The 20,751-nt window shown below is 41.6% G+C and overlaps 1 protein-coding gene across 2 annotated transcripts in view; it reads right to left on the reverse strand.

Moving 5' to 3' along the window:
• The window catches only part of GHR (growth hormone receptor), a 119,808-nt gene extending 115,981 nt beyond the window's left edge, over positions 1 to 3,827 (reverse strand). Inside the window, exon 1 of one of the 2 annotated variants that reach the window (XM_082301866.1) lies at positions 3,518 to 3,827. The gene's annotated coding sequence lies outside the window, so the exon portion shown is untranslated. The remainder of the gene's footprint in view (positions 1 to 3,517) is intronic. The other variant, XM_082301864.1, reaches the window with a different exon arrangement.
• Positions 3,828 to 20,751: the final 16,924 nt, after the last annotated feature.

Raw genomic sequence — 20,751 nt, forward strand, 5'->3', positions numbered from 1 at the left:
GCAGTCAGTGGATCTCTTGTCAAGCCAAAAGACAAACATAAATGATTTAAATCAGCATGGTAAGTATGACTAGCATGGCAGATGGAGTTCTAAAACTCAGAAATGCTTGATTACCCATGTAGTCCTTCAGCTACTGAGTATATGGATAACAAAGTGGGGCAACATTACATCTGAAAAGTTACTCTGACTCAAGAGTCTGCACAGAGGCATCCACCACCAATTGTGTTTTCCAGCACTTATTCCTTCTGTAAAAATAATTTTAATTGTCTTTTACATCCTCACAACATTGTACATCTGAAATGCCCAGCAAACAGCAAGGTACATTATATTGTTCAAGTGAGATATTAAATTCCACCCTGTTGCAAGCCACCGTGCTACTGTGAAGCATTTCTGAAGTCTGTAAGACCTTATTAATAATGAAGAAAAGAACTAATTCTAGTGATTAAGGTATTTTCAATAGGATACATGCTTTCTAAAGGTCAATAAAATATGTGCTTAAATGTATTTTCAATTCATAACCTGCAGTACACGTGATATGGGCAACATTCATCTCTGTCAGAAAACAGCCTTTACAGTTTTCTGGGAAAAATTGTTTCTCATACACTGAAAAACAGCTCTTTGGCAAGAGGATGCTTAAGAGAGGAGGCATCACCATCTCTCATGAACTAAAATGATGTGTAAACAAACACCCACCTCATATAAAGATTTAAACTGGGATTCATATACGGTAAAGGAAGATTTCCCTTGTGATAAACAATTTGAGCACAAAGTGTTCCTTCAAGTCCTGACATAAATCAGTTCCTGCCAAGCTAGTATCTCATTGCGTCAGCCTTTCGCCTTCACCACAGTGAAGTAGCAGCCCTACTATCTCTCTCCCTGCTTTCCTCATACTCCCCTCTCCCCAGAATTACTATCTCAAGTCCAGTGGGCCAAGGAATTGTCTTTCCAACAGACTAATATTTGGTAAAAGGATAAGAAATGTCCTTTATTTAAAAGAAACCTGACACTCTTGCTAACCTATCATTGAAGGGCTGCCATGTGGACTGAGTAGACTCATTATTACACTGCTGGTAACCTTGCCTTTTCTTACCCCACCAGCTTTATCCCCCCTTCTTGTTAGTCCTATAATTCTTACTTATTTGTAATGCTTTTAAAATGTTTTGATGGGCATCTTAATATTGCGAGATCTTCAACTGAGCCGAATGCAAGCAAGTGCTGTCGTGTCTGATAAAGCACTTATTTTTTAATAAGACCAAAAAAAAAAAATCAAAGTATCTCTGCCTACATTGCTTTCTCAACGAAAAATATTCACAGCTTCTATTTTATCTGTGGAAATCTGGTGTTTCAAATAAGATACATGATGTTATATTTATTCAGTTCAATGCTCTCTTTAATAGCACCAGATAAATACCAGCTTTGATAAAAAACAATTTCTGCAGCAAAAGTTTAATTTAACAGGAGCAAGGCCTAGCTCCAGTTTGTATAAGCACTTACAGACACGTACGTACATTCAGGCAAAAGAGACCCTGTGAGTGAAGGTTATGTTCTGACAGGACTACTGTATACTCATACTTCCTCAGTCTCCAGTTCATGAAAAGGAAAGGTACCAACCTATAAACAGAAGATTTTTCTTCAGAGTTTTTGATCATTCCTTACTGGAAAAGGGCACAAGAAGTCATATACAGTATTACATGCTACTTCAGTTTGTAAAGATGTTTAGAACTGAGCTCTCTAAATTTCCCCAACACAGCCAGTGTGGCACAGACACCCATGCACTCTCTGGGAGCAGTGCTGTGGGCTGCACAGTGCTACAGGAATTAATATGTCTACAGAGCCCTCGACTTTTTATACTTGAATGGTGCTACACTGTGCTGTGCAAATACATCAAGACCAGGAGAGGAAACAGCCCATGGTAATGAAAACAATGATTGACCATACTCAGAGAATTTCAAAATATTTGGTGGGTGTCTATGACTTCTCTAGACATTAGTGTAAGTTTCAGCAGTTATGTATTTGATAGAAGTACCACTACCACTTGCTGACAATGTTAGAAATTACTCCTGAGAAGGATGGAAAGCTGTCTTGCTTGTCAATCGTTTATAACTATTAGACCACGTTAATGTAGTGAATTAACACGGCAAGTAGCAATTCTAGTAATGCAGGACTGAGATGTGGTAGAGATGAAAGACACCACATTCCTTTTCAAACAGCTCAAGCTGTCTGAGTAACTTTCAGTAACACATTTATCAATCAAAGCCACAAGACATCTCAATTGCAATGTACTTTAATCTCAATACTTTAAATAGCATATTTTAAATAAACACCAGCATTTAAATAAATTTTACCAAATCTCCTTAAGTTGATTCTATGCCCAACTACATTTTCATTGCTGATGTGAGCAACCAAGTCTATGCTATAGTTAAGTGTCTTTTGGATTTAAGCTAAAAAGATCTTTACTTGACAAATAACTTCAATTTTTAATATCAGTAAATACTTGCTTAAAGCATTAATAAAGTGGGATCCAACTCAAGCAGTGGGCTACGGGTTTTTAATTGCTTCATTCTTATTTCTAACTTAATCAACACCAGAAAGTTGACCAGGTGTGGATCTTCTGTAGTTGCTACACAAAGAGAAAAGTGAAGCTGTGACAACACCATAAAGTTAATAATACACTATATTCTAAACAAAACCTACTGTACTGAAAAGATGAGTAACTAATTCACATCCTCTCACTTACTTTCTAGCATTAGTCCCATGAGAGTTTGCAACAAGTTTTACTGAAGCCGTTACTATGATAAAGCACTAGTTACTGCTCTGCTATAACCCCTCTGCACACTTCTGCCCAGAACGTTTGCAGTATTTTTTTAAAACATTCTCTATTTTTTTGAATCCTGTGCAATACGTACAACACGCCACACAACAAGAAACAAAATTATGGACGAATGGCATTTAAAAAAATAAAAAAGAGGGCGGAATCGCAGGGATTGTATAAACTGGAATAAACCATACAGAAGAAAAATTCTGATTAGGTCTATTACAGCAGGGAAGATTGTGACGCTGGCAGCAAAACGACGAGTCTTGCTCTGCTTTTTAAACCCAAGTCCACACAGAAAAGAAGGTTTCTTTGAAGAAAACTTTCTCCAGATCTTCGAGGCCAAGCTTCTCTTCCCCGTCACCCCTTCCATCACCCACAGCACGCGACGTGACAAGAATTCTCGCCCCTCGCCCGCCGTCCCAGCCCCAGTCAGGGTTGACGCCGCGGTCCCGGCCCGGCTCCGGCGCCGCTCTGCCCACACCAGCGGGACACGCCAGGCGGCCCCGCTCTCGGAGCAGCTCCGACACCGGCCGGGACCGCGGGGCAAGCTCGCAGACCCCCGCCAACCCCCGGCGAGAGCCGGGCGACGTGAGGCGAAGCCGGGCAGGAGCCGGACCCCAGCCCGCCGCCGCCGGGGGCGGGGAAGCCGCTGCGCGGCCGCGGCCGGCGGGGAGCGGCGGGGAGCCGCCGCCCGGTACTCACCGACTCGCTCGGAAACTTCCCCCAAGTTTCGGCGGCGCGGCGGGCGGCAGCGGGCGTGCCCCACCTCGGCGGACACCGGCACCATGGGAGCGCCTCAGCGAGCGGCCGCCGCGGCCGGCCCCAACTTCTGGGGCGGCAGCGACCGGCAAAAAACGCGAGCGAGAGCGGCGGGGCGGCGGGCTGAGCCCGCACTCCTCCCGCGGGGCGGGGCGGGGCAGGCGGAGAGCGGAGTGGAGGGAGGTCAGCACGGGGCGGGGAGGGGGTGGTGGGGAGCGCTCCCCAACACCCCTCTGCACACCCTGTCCCCCAGCGGCGGCAGTGTTGGCACTCGCTTCGCTCGCCGCAGTCCGCTCCGCGCCTGTCCTGCCCTGCCGGGGCGCGGGGCACTGAGCGGCCACTGCCGTGTACTCCTCCTTCTCCTTCACCACGGCAGCTGCCGACCCGGCCGCCGCGGGGAGGGGGTCAGAGCGGGGCCGGGCAGCGTGTCTGGCGGGGTGGGGCGGCTCGGCGCGTCCCGCGGATCGCTGCCGCGCGGCCCGAGCCCCGGCCGGTGCCGGCACTTTGGCTGCGCCGCGGGGCTCCGTCTAGGGGGGGACGGCGGCTACTGCAGTGCACATCCCGGCCGGCCGGGCGGGAGCGCGGCCCCGGCGCCAGCTCAGCGCTGCGGGCTCAGTCCCACCAGCGATGGCTACCGGGGCCAAGCCCCGGCCTCCTGGCCCGGCCTGGAGCAGGGGCTCAGCAGGGCTGGCGATCGCGTTCGTGCTCAGGAAAGCGACGAACACGATTTTAGGTTGAAGGGGGTGTCAGCGTGCCAGGGGCACGTGAAGTGAAGTGGTCTTGCACTGATGAAAGGATGATGGCACCTTCCGTGTCCAGGTGTGTGGCAGTGCACACACAGGGATGAGTAGTGTGAGTGTAGACAGGTGCTACAGCAAAAGAGAGAGCGGGTGCCAGGGATTGTCTTAAAATAATACAAAGATTTCTCTTTGAGAAACAGTCTAGGAAAGAAAACATTCAAAAAGAGCATGGTGTCATCAGTTTATTTAGGTATCATTTGCGTTGACAAAGTACCAGAGACAGACCCACATGTGCAAAGGTGACCTCAGCAGTGATACATTGATCATTTAGGCCCTTGCGGGCCCCCTGTCATATGTGTGTCCTCCACCTTCAAAATGGCCCAGCATGTGGCTTCCTTGTAAAACAGAGGTGGGACAAGAGCCCCACGGGTCAGTGTTGTAAGAGTTTCACAATCATTCAGTAAGTCACAAAGTTCCCTGTGAAATTAACTGGGAACAGAATTTATCTCGCCCAAGCTTTCTCCTGTGGTTTGGCGAACAGGAATAGCAGTGCCAGCATATGGAAGTATTTTGACTGTAATGACTGGGAACAATGCAGTTCCTGGTGCCTCTGGCTGCTCAGGTTGGTGCTGCCCTTCCCTTGCTATTGAACCAGGTGCTCCCAGACGGGGAGCTGCTTGGCTTAGGAAGCTGGGGTTCCTCAAAAACTGACCTGCAAGCAGCAAGTGATCTGCCCTCAACTGGGCTGGTGATCCAGGCTTACTCTGCCTAGGACAAAGTGTGGTTCAGGGGGGTAAAAACGTGTACCAGGGGTAAGATGGACTGTAAGATATGACCACTTCAATTTCCAATTGACTTAAGAGAATTAAAATCTGACATGTTAATAAGTACACAACTTATTAACACTGTATCACTGAGGTTTTAAACTAAGGGCACACAGGTTCATCTTTCTTACTTCTACCCCAGAACCATCTCCTGCCTTTTTCTCATCCAAAATCACAGAATTTTTTTAACAGTATCAAGCAATACCATAGTATTTGCATTAATACAGATGCAAAGGACATTAAGTTCCAGTTCTTACCACTGGTCAGGGGATTCACACCCACTTCTCTTGGGAGATGCCTCTGCTGCCAAACTAGTGGTTGTTATCCAGGCCTTTCATTCTTACCTCTTGTACTGAAGCTATGGCAAAGCATGATTAATAAGTCATTGTGTTAGAAATTGCAACCACAGATCTGATACTGGCCCTGTAGTTTTGTGGTTGAAGCACTGTGTTAAAAGAGGAAGATTCCAGGTCCAGAGATATTTATGGGGTTTGTTTAATACAACATTCCTATAACATAATAACACCTGAGACTATGACAAACTAGTTTACATTAACCAAGTAGCAGTGAGAGCTGAGCATGTAAAGTACCACATAGATAAACCAGAGAAAAAAATTTACTGCTCCATCATTATATGTACAAATAAACTTGGATAATAATAAATCCATAGATTTATTATATATTCTAGGTTTTTATCTGCCTGGACTTTCTCTACACTAGATAAAGTTTTTTATTTCTTCACATGATAGGTAGTTTAGTTTCATGAGGACTGATGTCAAACACAGTACACTGCCAACAAGACCAGATTTAGGCAAAAGCAGCCAAAGTAATTTTCAATCAGAAAGCTTGTGAGGGTGTGGGTGGGGCTGGAAAGACAGGAGACAGGTAAGAGTGGAGTTTCCACATTGTCTACAGCTGGCATTGGATCTGTGAAAGCACAAGGCTGTGTGTAACTTGTGTGTATGACAAATATTTTGAATTTTCTTAATCACTCAAATACAAATAAATTTCATAATAAATGGTCAGTGGTCTTTTGGCTTCTCTCTTATTAAAAAAAAGGTCTGTCTTTTAATAATGATTATTCTCAGTTTGTTTGGAGGATTTCAGGGGATATTACATTTATTCTGTACTGCTAGTAGTAGTTAAATCACCCAGAGAAATTAGTTTTAAAGTATCCAAGACTGGCATCTCATGAAGCATGAATCTTAAATGTAGCTCAGCAACAATATAGAAATTGCCTGTATTTTTTATACATCTGTTAGGAAACATCTACTTTTAAAACTATGTATCATTTCATCTATGCCCATGTCCTTCACTTTTTCATTTATGCTGCATTACCACTCTTCCAGATTCTGTCCAATCTCCTTAAAAAGACTGGAAAAGCAAGACTGGCTTGAGGACACTCAGTAAAGATACCTTAATTCTGACCATTTGTTCTGACATAATATCCAGGGATGCCTACACCTACCCTTTTCTCTGTACATGCAGTTGCTGCTTCATACCTTTCCAAACAGTGTAGTGAAAGTCCAATCCTTCCTGAGCATGATGGTCTGGAACCAAGTGCTGAAGACAAAATCATGTCTGAGTGTGGTTATGCTCTCTGTTTACATTAGTGTATAATGCACTGTTTATCAACAGGATGTCAAATAGGATTCCAACGCTCAGTCCCTGATAATTCATCTGAAAGAGGTTCCTTCACTGTTGAGTGTCTAAAGCAAGTGCTGATTGTAATTTCTGCCAGACTTTCTGTGAGTGCCTACAATAAGCACTGACTAAAATCTGAGCTTTTGCAACATAAAGGTAGCTGTGTTGGTAAAGTCTGTCAGCCAAACTACCATAGCTTGATTTAGCAGGCAGTAGCTGCTTATAGTCAGCAAAAGCAGAGTTCATTTATTTATTTCTCTATCAATATAATGAGGTACACATGCAAGGTCCATGCTAGAAAAAAAGGGTTTTCTTTGCCTAGCAGAGTTTGTATTGAAAGGAAATACAGTGACATTTTGTTGGTGGGCTTTTTGCTAATACAATAGTGCAAAATGCACTCTTAATTGATACTGTTTTACCTGCAGAGCTTTCAAATGAGGCCTGAAAAAAGGTAGTTTAGTCTGAGTAGTTTAAAATTCCCTGTGGTTTGAGGTTAAAATGAGCATGGATATGTTTCTCTTGAGTGAAAAACTACTTATGCTAATTACAAAAAGGGTTTATATTTTTCAAAACTGCATGAAAAACTTCAGGAAACAGATGAAATCAAGATACTGTTCATGTTGTGCATTCATAACTGCATTTTAAATCTATCATCTTATTTTCTTGGCTTCTTGTTTGACACAATGATAAACACAGAAAGTCCACAGCTTGGAAAGGATCTCACGAGCTCCCCAGTCCAACCTTCAGCTCAATACAGGGTCAGTGAAGAGAGCAAATCTTGCTGGGCTTTACCCAGATGGGTTTCAAACACTTTCAAGTATGGAGGCTGCATAGCATTTGGGGACAAACTCCTCCACTGCTGCACTGTCCTATGGGGCAAGAGGTTTCCTTTCTTCTCCTCTCTGAACTTCCCAGTTCTCATTATGCTCATTGTCTCTCCTTTGTGCACCATGCACTGCTGTGGAGAGCCTGGCTCTGTCTTCTCAATGCCCTACTTGTAGCAAGGGGAAGGCTGCTCTGAGGTGCCACCAAGGCCTCCGCTTCTCATTGCTGAAACAGCCTTGTCCCTCAACATTCTTTTGAGGGGCTCATGCTCCAGCTCCTGAGCTGAGTATCCTGGTAGTGCTTCACTGGGTCACTCCAGTTTGGCAGTATCTCTCTGTACCACTTCATGGGCTTCTTTCTCCCCAGGGCAGGATTTTGCACTTGTCCTGGCAGAATTTCTCACAGTTCACATCAGCCCTCTTGTCCAGCCTGTCTAGGTCCTGCTATGAGACAGGCCTGCCCTTGAGCATATTGACCCTCCAGTTTGGTGTTATCTGCAAACTGGTCAAGAGTACATGGTACCTCTTCCAGGTCATTGATGCAAATATTAAACAGGACAGGTATAAGTTACTGGCCCCCAAGCACAGTGACTATGAATCCATCGTTTTTTGTAATACAGCACATCTTTTTCCCATTAATCTCCACTGATTTTATTTAGGTGGTAATAAAAAATGGGTGATGTTAAAGGAAAATGTTGGTCTTTTGGAAATGAGAAAATGATTCAGATTATGTGTTTCTCTCTTTATGTCATGCTTTTAGAAAACTTAAGGGGAAAGAAAGTCCACTGATAGTGTGTGAAACTTAGGTGATAACCTTTATGGAGAGTAAATCAGTCTTTTAGGCATTTACTGTGTTTTCCATCAAGATATTTGTTTATAGGATGATAGCAAGTAAAAATTCTATGCAGGGGGAGGTCAATTCTTTCCTCCCTTCACCTTCCTAATATTCGTTATTCATATAAGGAATAAAGAATAGCATAGCTGAAAGAAGAGAAGCTCTCTTTTAATCTAAATTTCCATCATAAGTAGAATTGCAGGAAAAAAGTACCATGACACACGATTGCCTGCCACGAAAAGAAACCACACTAATAAAATGCATATTCCAACCATGATCAGACTTGTACTGAGAGCTGGGAATGCACAGTGCTTGCTGTATGTAAAAGTAAAAAAAATATTTAATAGCAGCTCTGTTCTCAGCCTCTGAATATGTGGAAAAATCTAGTTTGTGGGTTGTCTGGGTTGCTTCCTTTAAAGCTACAGAGCAAAGCTCCCCCAAATACTTTATATGAAAGCAGAATAATTACCAAACCAATAAATATCTGTGGAAGCAGAGAATTTTCTCTGAGGAACTAATCTTCAAGGAATCAATGTGAACACACATGCAGGATAAGAAGGCACAGGCAAAGCAAGGAAGGAAAAAATGAAGAAACACTGCCACAGCCTGAGGTCTCTTGCTCTCTCTGTGTTGTTTCTAAGTCATCCATCATGTCATTATCTACAGCTAATATAAAACAAAGACCTATCTGGCCATGTAATGAATACAATGACTTTCTGGTTCTCTGGGAAAGGTGCAAATTGTGGTATTTTGCTGTCTCTTTTTTCTGAAGAAGGGAGATGGAACAGTGTAGAAATGAAGGTTTTACTTCAACTGATTAATTCACTGGTCTTTTTTTTTAATATAAGAAATATCAAAGCTGATGTCCTGGCCTGTTTCTAGCTCTACACAAGTTGTTCTGCATCCTAGATGTTATGCTATCCAGAAGAACTTCTCCAAATGAACAGTGAAAACCATCAATGAATACATACTATAGTATGTATATGTGTATACCTATATTTTTAATGTATATATGTGTGTGTGTGTGTATATATATTATTTTATGATTGTGCTACTGTTGCCGTCTGGATCTTAACTGAATCCCGTCCTCAGCCTGTCAAGGGTTTATTGAAGACTGTGACTAGGCACATATTGCAAAGCTGGAATCCAGATCCTGAGACCACTTCCTGCACCTATGTGTCCAGATTGTCCTCCATTTCATTCCACCAATAGGACAAGTTGTCTGGTGAAGCTTCTGCCTACAATGCTATTGCCTAAAGTGTCCCAAAGGTTTAGACACTTTAAACAAGGCTACTTGGTTGTTTTCCTGTGTTTGAATCCCTAAATTCTAACACGTTATAGACCTAACCCATTCACTTCTCCAAGTATTTTACATTTTATTTCTCAGAGCATGTATTCATTGTCTACCCATGTTTCACGAGTATTTTTCTGCAATTTTTGTTACATATTCCTGCTCTCCACCTCAAGTTCTTTTGTCTCTCAGATTTAGGTGGGAAGTAGAACACAGAAGCTGGAACAGACACCATGCTTGATTATTTGTGTACTTAAATTCACTTTACGTTGAAACAGTAGTGCTGCCATGCAAAAGACAACAGACAATAATTTGGTCAAGGTCACAGTGTATAAAGGATGATAGTTAAATTTCTTGGTAGTCAAAGAGTGTAAACAAAGCCAGACAGTAACTTTGTCTGTTGTTTTCATAAGTCTGCTAGTTCCAGGAACAGCAGCATCCTTTAATTTATGATTCAGCTTAAGGTCTCTAGTTGACAGATGTGATGTTTGTGACAACAAGGGATTTGAAATGGATGGACTGATAAAATACGTGCTGTTGCCATCTCTACGTATCAGGTGTTCTTCTGTTCAAGACAACATTAACCTTTTTCTGACGAGCTTGGGTTTTTACAACAATTCACGATTTTGAGAAAATTATAATATCAGTAGAGGAAAATCCGATTTGTATTATTTTGTCCTTCAAATACAGGGCAGTTTCTTTCAAAGCAGAACATTTTTATGTACATGGAAGTTCTTAAGATGATGGCAGGTATCATTTTGACTCTTCAGAACGACTGTGTTTGTTCACGTGCTTTCCAGTTCTACTATCATCCATCTAATCAGGTGTAAAAATCAGACCCACAAGTCTGTAGTTTCCTGGTTTCCCTTCTAGAGCCTTTTTTGCAGATGCGATTACACCGATAATTCTCCTGTCAGTAACCTGAATGGAGCCATAACCACCTTATAGTCAAAATACAGATCTCTGGATCCTTTTGTTCTAACTTGAAGAGTTCTTCTCCTCCATGAGATCTTCCCATGGACTTTCCAGTCCATTCACAGAAAGTGTTTTGGCTATCCATCCACACAATCTGTGGTCGTCTAGCCCTCGATCACTGCCTGAGTGAAATTGCTGCATATGATTATTTCAAACTCTTCATCCTGCATGCTTGTACTTTGATGATTCTTAATGCTCATAACTGTACTGATGGCAGCGGTGACTCAAGTCAGCTGACACAGAAATGACCTCAAGAGTCATCCAGTTTGGCACGTCTCCAGTCTTTCTGGTTAACGGAGTTACATAACAATATTTTACCTTGGATGAAAGCCGTGTGATGCATACCTTATATCTTGGGAAGGCCAAAGAGCAGGAGTCCTGTGAACAACAGTGTTCTTACACAACTCCTGAGTTCCATCATGGGATGTGGGGCAAGCAAAATATAAAGCTGGGTTCCAGAAAAATAGGTGACTTCACTCTAAACAGGATCTGATAACTACTTCTTTTCATCGATGGAGACTCAAATTGAGCCGTAGCTCCTACACCAGAACAGCCCACCTGCTCATCATGTGCTTGACATGCTTGACATGTCATTATTTTGATGTGGTAACCACATTTGAATTACTGAGAAGCCAAATAAGCCAAAAGCTATGAGTTAGCTATTCATGGTGTAGTTCATTCATGTATCCCAAAGCAGGATTTACTGCCCTTTCCTAATTCTTGGTATTTTCTTGACTAGCTTTGTAAGTATCTCAGTGGCAAAGACCCCCTTGCCTACTAAAGCCACCTGTGTCAGATATTCACAAGTTTATTATTAGAATGCTTTCCATAACGCCTAATTCTTATTTTTTTGCTACAATTTAAATTCAAGAATTCTTCTATCCCCATTGAAATTGGTGATCAGGTTATTCTCTTCTGTGTTTGAAAATAATTGCCATGTACTCGATAGTTTTTCCTTTGTCTTAGGCCAAACAATCTCTATTTTTAAAATCTTTCATCATGGATCACATTCTCTTTGCTTCTAATCATGTGCACTGTTTTGGGTGTTCTCCAGTTGCTCCACATCTTCTCCTAAGTAAAATGCCCCAAAGGGACCAAGTTCTCTACATGATGTTCTAATAGTGCTCAGAAGAGAAATCAATCAAATTAAATTTGATTATTTCCACCTAAGTGCAGTACCTCATGTAAAATTTCATCCATTTTTCATTCCACCACTGCAATTTCTCAAGCTAATTCTGAATTTGAATTATGTCTTCCAACACATTCATATTTGCACTTTTTTTCGACTTTGTCTCATCTCCAAGCTTATTAAGAGTGTTATCCAGATTGTTAAGAAAAGGTTGAATAAAGTCAGAACAAAGAAAGTCCTGTAATTTTGTGATATGACAGTATCAATAGAAAGAAAATGGGTCAAAAAGATATGCATTAGCAAATTAGTTTTTATGCTATTACTTTTCATTTAAAGGATTTACAAAGAGTTTAATTGATTCTAGATATGCTTTGGATTTGGTTCTGGGTTTTTTTTCTGTGAGTTGAAATGAGATAGATTAGTTTATTATTTCCAGCCTCCTCTTCCTCTGCTTCCTTCCCTCTCATTACATAAGGCAGCTTTTATTTTTTGTCCTTTCCCAGACTGAAATCTTTTAGCCGTTTTTGACAGATTCTAAAGTAATTGCTAATCTGAAGAATTCACCTCATTCATAAAATATCCCAGGCCAAAGTCTGTCTGGTCTGGCTAACTTGAGACTATTCCATAATGCTCTCCTGTCATATTTCCTCCCTGTTTTACAGTAAGTACTTAACATTTTTTCATGAATGTTTAATGCTAGTGAGGTGTCTGCAGCTTTTTTTGTCACATGTAAAAAAAGGTTTTAAGTATTCCAGTCTTCTTGGGATCATCAGTTATGTCATTTCCTTGCCTCCAGTCTCACAAATAGGCAGGAAAAACAACCATAATTTTCTTTTCTCTTTGTTATTTTTAATGCACATTTCCTTTTGAAGTGTTGTCTAGAGCTATGTTTGGTTTATGCCTTAGTTTTCTGATTGGATCTTGCACATATGCTGTTACTTCATATGTTTTACAATTTGATCGGATTTCCACTTTTCAGATGGAACTTTGTGAGTTTGAGATAAAGGAAAAGTTCCTGGCTTACCTAAACTAATCTCTCTCTCAATACTTTTCCCTTCTGATAAGAATAGCTTATGTTTTCTGCTACAACTTAGTTACTTTTTCCTTTGACTTTTTTATTGACTTGACTTGGTGAAAGTTGCCTACTTCAAGACCATGATTTTTTCCTGTTTCTCTATTCCTTAAGATTGTATACTCTGTAATTTCAGTCACTGTCTCCATGTCAGCTTTCATCATTCTTTTCTCAAGCAGCTACTTTTCACTGGTGAGAAACACACCCAGAAGAGCCTCTCTTCTCTCTGTTTTTAACACAGAAATAGAAATGGTGACCAATGCTTTTCAGTATAGAGCTTGCTAATTGATCTATTCCTGATGTTTCCTGTCCAACCCTTTCTTTGGATAGTTAAACTCTCTCTTGTGGCTCTCTGCTTCTGTGTGTTGGGTGTTGAATGATTTGTTGTGTGTGTTATTCATGATAAAGGCTTCCACTACATATTCTCTATTCATGCGTGTCTCGGTTTTGGAGAAAAAACTAAAGGAGGAAACAATTCGAAGGGGAAAGGGTCTCCCCTTTTCCTCCACCAATAAGACAAGTGGGTCACAAGAAGTGAAAGCGGAAAAAAAACAAACTGTTTATTCACACCAGAAAAAAACCCAGGGTAGAACGGGGGGGGAAAACCCTCAAAATACAGCAAATTCCCAGAGAGGGAACAGACACCCGGGACCAGCCGGGGCCACCCCGCAGGCCCGCTGGGGCCACCCCCGCAGGCTCCCAGGACCAGCGAGGAGGGAAAGGGAGGCAGTGAGGCAAGGGGAAGGAAAAAAGAACAAGCAAAAAGCCCAACAGAACCTTTTCCCAGCTAGCTGGAACACAAAGGAAACCAAAAAGCAGCACAGCGCTCCCGGTGCACTCCCTCCCAAACCCTGCCAGGACCCTGGAGCCCTTGGGCCGAACCGTTCAACGCCCCCTCGGGTCCTGGCTCCAGCCCCACTCCCCGGGTCCATCCTAAAGGCACAGCGTCCTTGGGCATTGAGTGGACGGTTAAGGAACAAAGCGGCTTCATAACATCACCCCAGGACAATGTGGTTTGGTTTAATGATGGCAGCAGCTGAGTCCTCCTCTTCTTTCACCACCATCCACAGGCTTTTAATGAGTCCAGCTTTCTCCTTTGTCTGGAGTTCAGCACCAGCGCAGGGCTATGTCCTTTAATGTTAGACTGCCCTACTATGCTAGTTATCTTATTCATAACTCTATTTTACCAACAAGGTCTTTTTTGTGGTCGTGTTTTATATATCCTTACTCCTCTTGTTGCTTTCTTGTATCTCCTCATGATTTCAACTTGGCTTGTCATATTCCTCCACAACGCACACAATTTCTTAAATTAAATTTGTACAAATTTGATTACTGGACCTGAAAAGTTCACATACAAAGAGTCACACAGAACAACACATACAGAGTGAACACGACATATAAAATTAAATCTAAGCATGTAACTTTTCCACTGTTCTTTTTTTTTTCAAAGGTTTTTTACAAGATTTTTATATTACCTACTGTCACAAAGACCAAACCAACAAACAGGGAAAAGAGGTCTTTTATCAAAATTCTAAGTTATATTGTGCTTTTATTTTTCATTGTTTACTCGTGTCTAGTGCAGTTTAGATAGCAGCCTTGAAGTCATTTGCAACTGCAATATTTAAATGGCTTCAAACAATGGCAGTAACATTTATGTAATGTTGTTTGGTTATTTTATTTTTAATCACAACTGTAGTCCCGAAATGGAGCACCAACAGATGTGTCCTTTCCAGTTGCCTTTGACTGTACTTAATAACATTCCATCCATCCTGACGCTTGTAAACAGATGCTTGGATATCCAGCAAGCCCAAACCTTTGACACAGGCCACATCTAGAAATAGCCTATACAGAAATAATCCCATAATATAGTTGACACAGCCAAGAGGAGGTCCCTGTTATGTTGAGACTTGTGCTACTTCTTGTTTAACAGGAACACTAATGACTTTGACCTCAGCAGTCATGCTCTAGTAAGAAACTGTTACAAAACTGCTGTTTCCCATTTCCATGAATTCAATCTTTCACTTTTATAATTCTGAATTAGTGGTTTTCAGCTATAACTCCTAGTGCAGACACTGGCCTGACACGATGAGGAGGTGAGCAGCCAGGGCTGTGGACTCAACATTGAAGCTCTGCCTCTGCCCTCACTCTCAGATCAATCCATGCCTGGTCAAAGCCTCTCCATAAGAGGCTTTTCCTGTTGCAGCCTAGAAATTTAATTTAAAATACGGAACAAATCATTAACTTTCCCAAGGACAGGGAAATGTGAGGGAAGTCTGTAATTCTGGAGATGCATCTCACAAGAAAGTATAGCTTCAGTTACTTGTGGAGCACAGACACTGTTTATGTCACCCTAAAGAAGTGGCAGCTCAGAGCTGCCTACAGGACTGGAATCTTCAAGCCCCATCCATTGACCTGCAGTGGAGAAATAGCTGGGAAGGATAGGCTGGGTCAGGCAGAGCAAGGATTACAATAATAAGATTACTGTCTTTCATATGTACATATTTCAGTGGTTTCAACAAAATATTGTCATGACTGTATATCTACTCATATGTTGGGACTGCCTCATTTATTTTTTCCTCACAACCTGATGGTTTTAATGAAGTGTAGAGACAGCAAAACCAGAACAGTGTGAGAAGTTTTGAATAACTGCTGAGAAGGGAAACAGAGGCATCTCCAACACATAGTATCACATAAAGAGCCTACATACATCCTCACAGCTAGGAATCATGAGATACAGGTGCACACCATTGACTCCAAACTGCTTACTCATGTAGGCAGAGATGGGAGATTGATGTTCTTCAACATATCCACTGCAGTTTATATACAGGTGTCCACAATTTCCAGCTCTCGTGTCATCTAAACCTCTCAAACTCTCTCAGAGCCCATTTTAAGCAACGCATCACTGAGATAGGAACATCAAAACTCAGCTTTTCTAGTGGTTATCAGTATTCACTGGACTTCCTGCTTAAATACATTCGTGGACAGCAAAAATCCTTTTCTTCATGAGTCAAAATTGTCCTTTACCTGAAATTACTCACTTCCTTTCCAGTTCTTTCATTATGTGTATTGATAGTTACATTATTGCCTCTTTGCTTTGACTTTGATTTTAGTGAGCAGCTGTAGTCACCTCTCAGGTAGAAGACTGACACAATCAATAGTGAATTCTAGTATGAATGGAGATTCACCTGGTGCTTTGTATTTCATTGTCCTAATAATCTTGCTGCTGACCTGTCCTAAAAGGAGAATTTCCAGTTCAATGCAAACTTTTTTTCTACTCCTTTTTTTGTTTGCTTTGTTTTGATTTTGACCAAAATCTGAACATTTCAAAATTTCCGATGAACTGAACTTCTAAGAATGTAATTCAAAAGCTGTCCACTTGAAAATCAGCTGTCATCTTAGTTCTGCTACCCAAGATCCTAAGCCTGTGACTTTGGTTGGAGCAGTGAAATACAGGTATTTGGCTCCCATAATTAGATCTGTCTGCTCTGGAGCCACAAAATCTGAAATTCACATCAGTCCTGGCGTGGTCCACTCGCTGAACCTAGTGTGAGCAAAGTGCTTTGTTCCTTGGAAGCTCCCAGCAATCCAGCCCCACCTTGGGTTCTGCTGAGGTTTCTCAGAGATTACAGGGTCCAGATCACATGTTTTGGTGGGTGAAACACACTGTTCTGTGAATTGTCTTTTTTGTTCATTAATACTGACTTATCTCTGTGCAAAGTCCCTTGTCTGACAGATCTTTCTGCCCCCAGTTCCTTCTTTAGAGCAAGCCACAGTGACTACGGTGCTGCTGGAGCTGGCGATTGCTGTCAGAAAAGAGGCCACTGCTACAGGGGAAGATGAGAAGCCTTGCCACCCTGAGGAGTGGGACAGGAAGTGGCAGGAGGACTACATGTACCTATGTACTATGATTCCCTAAGCATTGCTGACAAAGCTGGATCCACTCATTACCTGTGTTCCTCTTGTACTAAATCCCATCTTCTCTCTTTTAGTGAAAGTAATTTCAGTGCAAATTAAAAATGAAACAGGAGCAGGCAATGAGATTGCTCACTGGGCCCTGTATCACCCCCATCACTTAACACACTCTTAGGCATAGTTTTGACCTGAGTCAGCAAGTCCTAAACAATGCCAGGGGGATAGCACTGGCTGGGAACTGTTTCCAGTAGAAAGTACAGAGATGACTAAACCACTGGAGCTGGCTCCTTGCTCTTAGACTGTCCTCCAGCACTATCCCAGTAGTGCCTGAATCCCTGGGTACACGGGTATAGCATGGTACACATCAGGGGTATGCAGCACATTTTTGCAGTTTCACACTATGAAAACACTGGTCTGGCAGACTGAAACCTGAGCCTTAACACAATTTTAGCAGAAATAATCATTATTCTATACGAGTGCTGGATGGGGGCCCAGAGGAAAACATGGCCAAAAGCTATATAATGTGGCATTGGCCATCAGTGACTGCTTCTGTTTCACTTAGTAGTACAGATGTAGACAGGGTCATCTGCCTACTTGAGCTGTCTCTAATTAATTTCCATAACTTAAAACCTAGTAGCATAAAAAAAGAGGTTTTTTGTCATACTGCATCCAAACATCTACCAGTTTTCTGTCTATGTAACCCAAACAAAAGCTCTCTTTGAGTCAATTCACTCAGCTTTTAAATGGTGCTTTGTGTAAACTCCTGGGAGTTTTCCTGACAGCTAGTGATCTTCCACCACAACCTCCCCTCCCCCCATCCAGACACAGCTGTTGGAGATCACAGTTCAGAAATACAGAGTTGGAATTAAAATTACTAGAGCAGCTATGCTCATTGTCTCAATTGCTCCTTTCAATTGCTGCTTGATATATCAAGCCTCACTTTCTCGAGTCTCTTCCATGTAAAAAAAACCCGTTAATATTTATATATATATTAATATTCTTTCCAAATCTTTGCCATCCTTTTCAGATCCCACCTTCTTCCTTCCCTGCTTTCAGCTGCACAGCTATGCTTCAGTTCAGGTTAATGTTTTCAGAGGCTGAGGCTCCTTATGATCAGTCCCAGCACACTTTTGTAACAGAACTATAAATTTCAAAGGTTTTCTGGAAGAAGACTATCTTATCTAGTAACTGATCCATTTATTTGCTTCTGCACCCATGATTTCAGTGCCTTGGACTCACAGGCTTTTCTGTTACAGGACGTCAATTAACTCTTTCCCTACTGCATGGTGGGGGAAACTATCTTCCCTTCCCCACACTCAGGATTTATTTATTATCTTGAAAGTTTTTTATATATATCTGAAATATCCATCTGAATAAATATGTTAGAGGAAAGTAGACAGGGAAGATATTTGTCACAAACAAAAGTTTAGTGCTATTCTGAATTGACTTGTTCTTTTACCCAATTAAAATAAAATCCATAAATTCTTAATGCTAGGAGATGTTTACTGTTCTGAACTCTGCAGTTTAAAAATTTTGGCTGTTCTTTGTCTGCCAGTTTCAAATAAAGGCCACACCACAGGGCCAGGCCATTCATGTACCCATGACAGCTTTGCTATCTACAGCAGCTGCAGCAATAAATGCAGCACCTGAATCCAGGTGGAACGGCCACTACACAGAGGTATTACACTGAGCACTGAGACATTTATTTAATAAGATAAGTAATTAAATGCATCCTTGCATGCCAACATTTGAGGTCTCTTTCCACAGCTTACAGGGTCTGGTCTGAGAGCACCAACTCCAAGAATGTGCTTGGTGTCTGATAATCAAAGTGGGACTAAGAGCTGTGGTGAGCTCTGAAATCACAGGGCTGTGGGACTAGAGCAAAAAACAAACAAAACTTTTGTGCTAGTCTCATTTGCATAGTATCTATCAAGTCTTCTTCAATTCAATTCATTCATGAATTATTCAAACAAAAGAACTAAATTTACAAATATACACATTATTTTGTATAGCAGTCTAATCCCCATCTGTCCCCATTGGGTGGTAATCACCACATTTTTTTCCAAGCAAAATGAAGACCATGATTATTGTTAAGTAAAATTTGAGTAAAATTGTTAAGTAAAATGAGAAAATTTGTCATTAAACTAGACAAAAAAGCAACATTGATGTTAAACGGTGCATAACAGCAGAATGAGCTAATGAATGCTATCAGTTACGGTTTTGCTGCTTATTTTCTGTAGCCATTTTATGGCAATAAAGACCTTGTGGTTTTGTTAAAATAGGAATGATAAGCATCTGTAGTGTCCTGGGTAACAGACTGAAATGGTCTCTTTCAAAGCATGTGAAACTAATAAAACCTCAAAACCAGGTCTAAAACAAAATCCAGTGCTGACAGAATAAGCCAGAACTGTACTCACTTGCTAATTTTTTACATAATTACACTCGATTACAACAGATGAAAATGACTTGATTTTTAGTGATAGAAATAGAGTAGATGCACTGAATCTCGTGGTCCTTTCTCCTGTTGTAATGACCTGGATATCTCCACGTCGCAAGAGGGAGAAAAGGATCAATTTGCCTCTCAGTAGTAAGGATGATCACTTTTTCTTCATATTTCCTAGATTCTTTGCAGCATTCAGACATGTGCCACTTTATCCTGTAAGTGTTCTATCACTATACTACAAAGTACAAATTTGATATGATAGTTGTCTTTCTTACCATTTTTAATGTTAAGCTCTCCTTTTTCTTCTCTATCTCAACCTTTTGTTCTTTCTCCCTCAGAAGGCTGCCAGCTTAGTCCATGGTTACTACCTCTTCTTGCCTTCTCTAGAGATATAATGCAACTCCCTCAGGACAGTAGACATGGAAATCTCCTTTGCTGGTATGTCTCTCACTGCTTCTAAACTTCCTTTTAGAGTATTGAGCCATTCGTCTTCCCGCCCCAAAATTGCCTCTTGTATTTCATTATAATTTAAAAAAAAAATCCTCCAGGTCCCCATAATGTAGCCTAACAACACATTTGGTAGTGCCTTGAACTACTAAAAAGAATGTTTCCATTATTTGGGCACTCAAGATATTTATTTATTAGTGTCCTGGCCATTTATAGGCAGCAGAACAGCTGACTTCCATCTATTACTGTAGGGGTTTAATTCCTTTTTTAAATCAAACCATCATCCTTGAGATGGATGAGGCTCCCCTCTTCTGTTTCAAAGGCAGAATCCATGAAATTTTTATTGAATGTGAAATGCAGCTTGAAAGAGCAGGAACAAAATGCTGCTGTGACCATTACAATACTCATTCTTCTCGCTGTTCCATAAGCATCAAAAATTGGCCCTAAATGTAGGACTCAAGCAAATCAGAAACTGAAAAATAATTAAACAAGGCAATTAGAGCAGATATGTACTGGTAAGTGTTGGAAGCACCAAGACTTACTAAAGGTATGCCATTACCCAGTAATCCTGCCTGCAGGGACAAAGGGGATCTTGGTCCTGTGTATCCTCTGCTGATCTTCTGTGTATTCCATAACATTCTGCTTATTTCACAATAAGTCAATGAGTCTACTGTGTTGCAACTCCACCCCAGAGCTACTTAATTTGCTGGGCTGGCAAGTGGACTGTTTGCTGGGATGATAAATACCAGCAGAACTCCCAGGTCAGCAGGGTTTGTGGCATAACCTCTGATTGTAGTCTGGGCAGAGTCTGAGAGTAGCATGAGTGCATTCCCGCCAGACTCTCTCTTGTGACCAAGGCACCTCAAGGGTGTTTAAATAAAGGCCTTGTCCCTTCAGCTAGTCACTTTTTGATCCCTCTTTTTCCCTACTAAAAGCTATTCCACATGGTGATCCTACAGTATCTCTGCCAGTAACTGTGTGAGAATGGCTTAATACAGTGATTTCCCCTGCTAAGGGAAAAGGCCTCAGAAGATGCATAAG

Source organism: Coloeus monedula (genome assembly GCF_965178545.1).
Source record: "Coloeus monedula genome assembly, chromosome: Z".
NCBI lineage: Eukaryota > Metazoa > Chordata > Aves > Passeriformes > Corvidae > Coloeus > Coloeus monedula.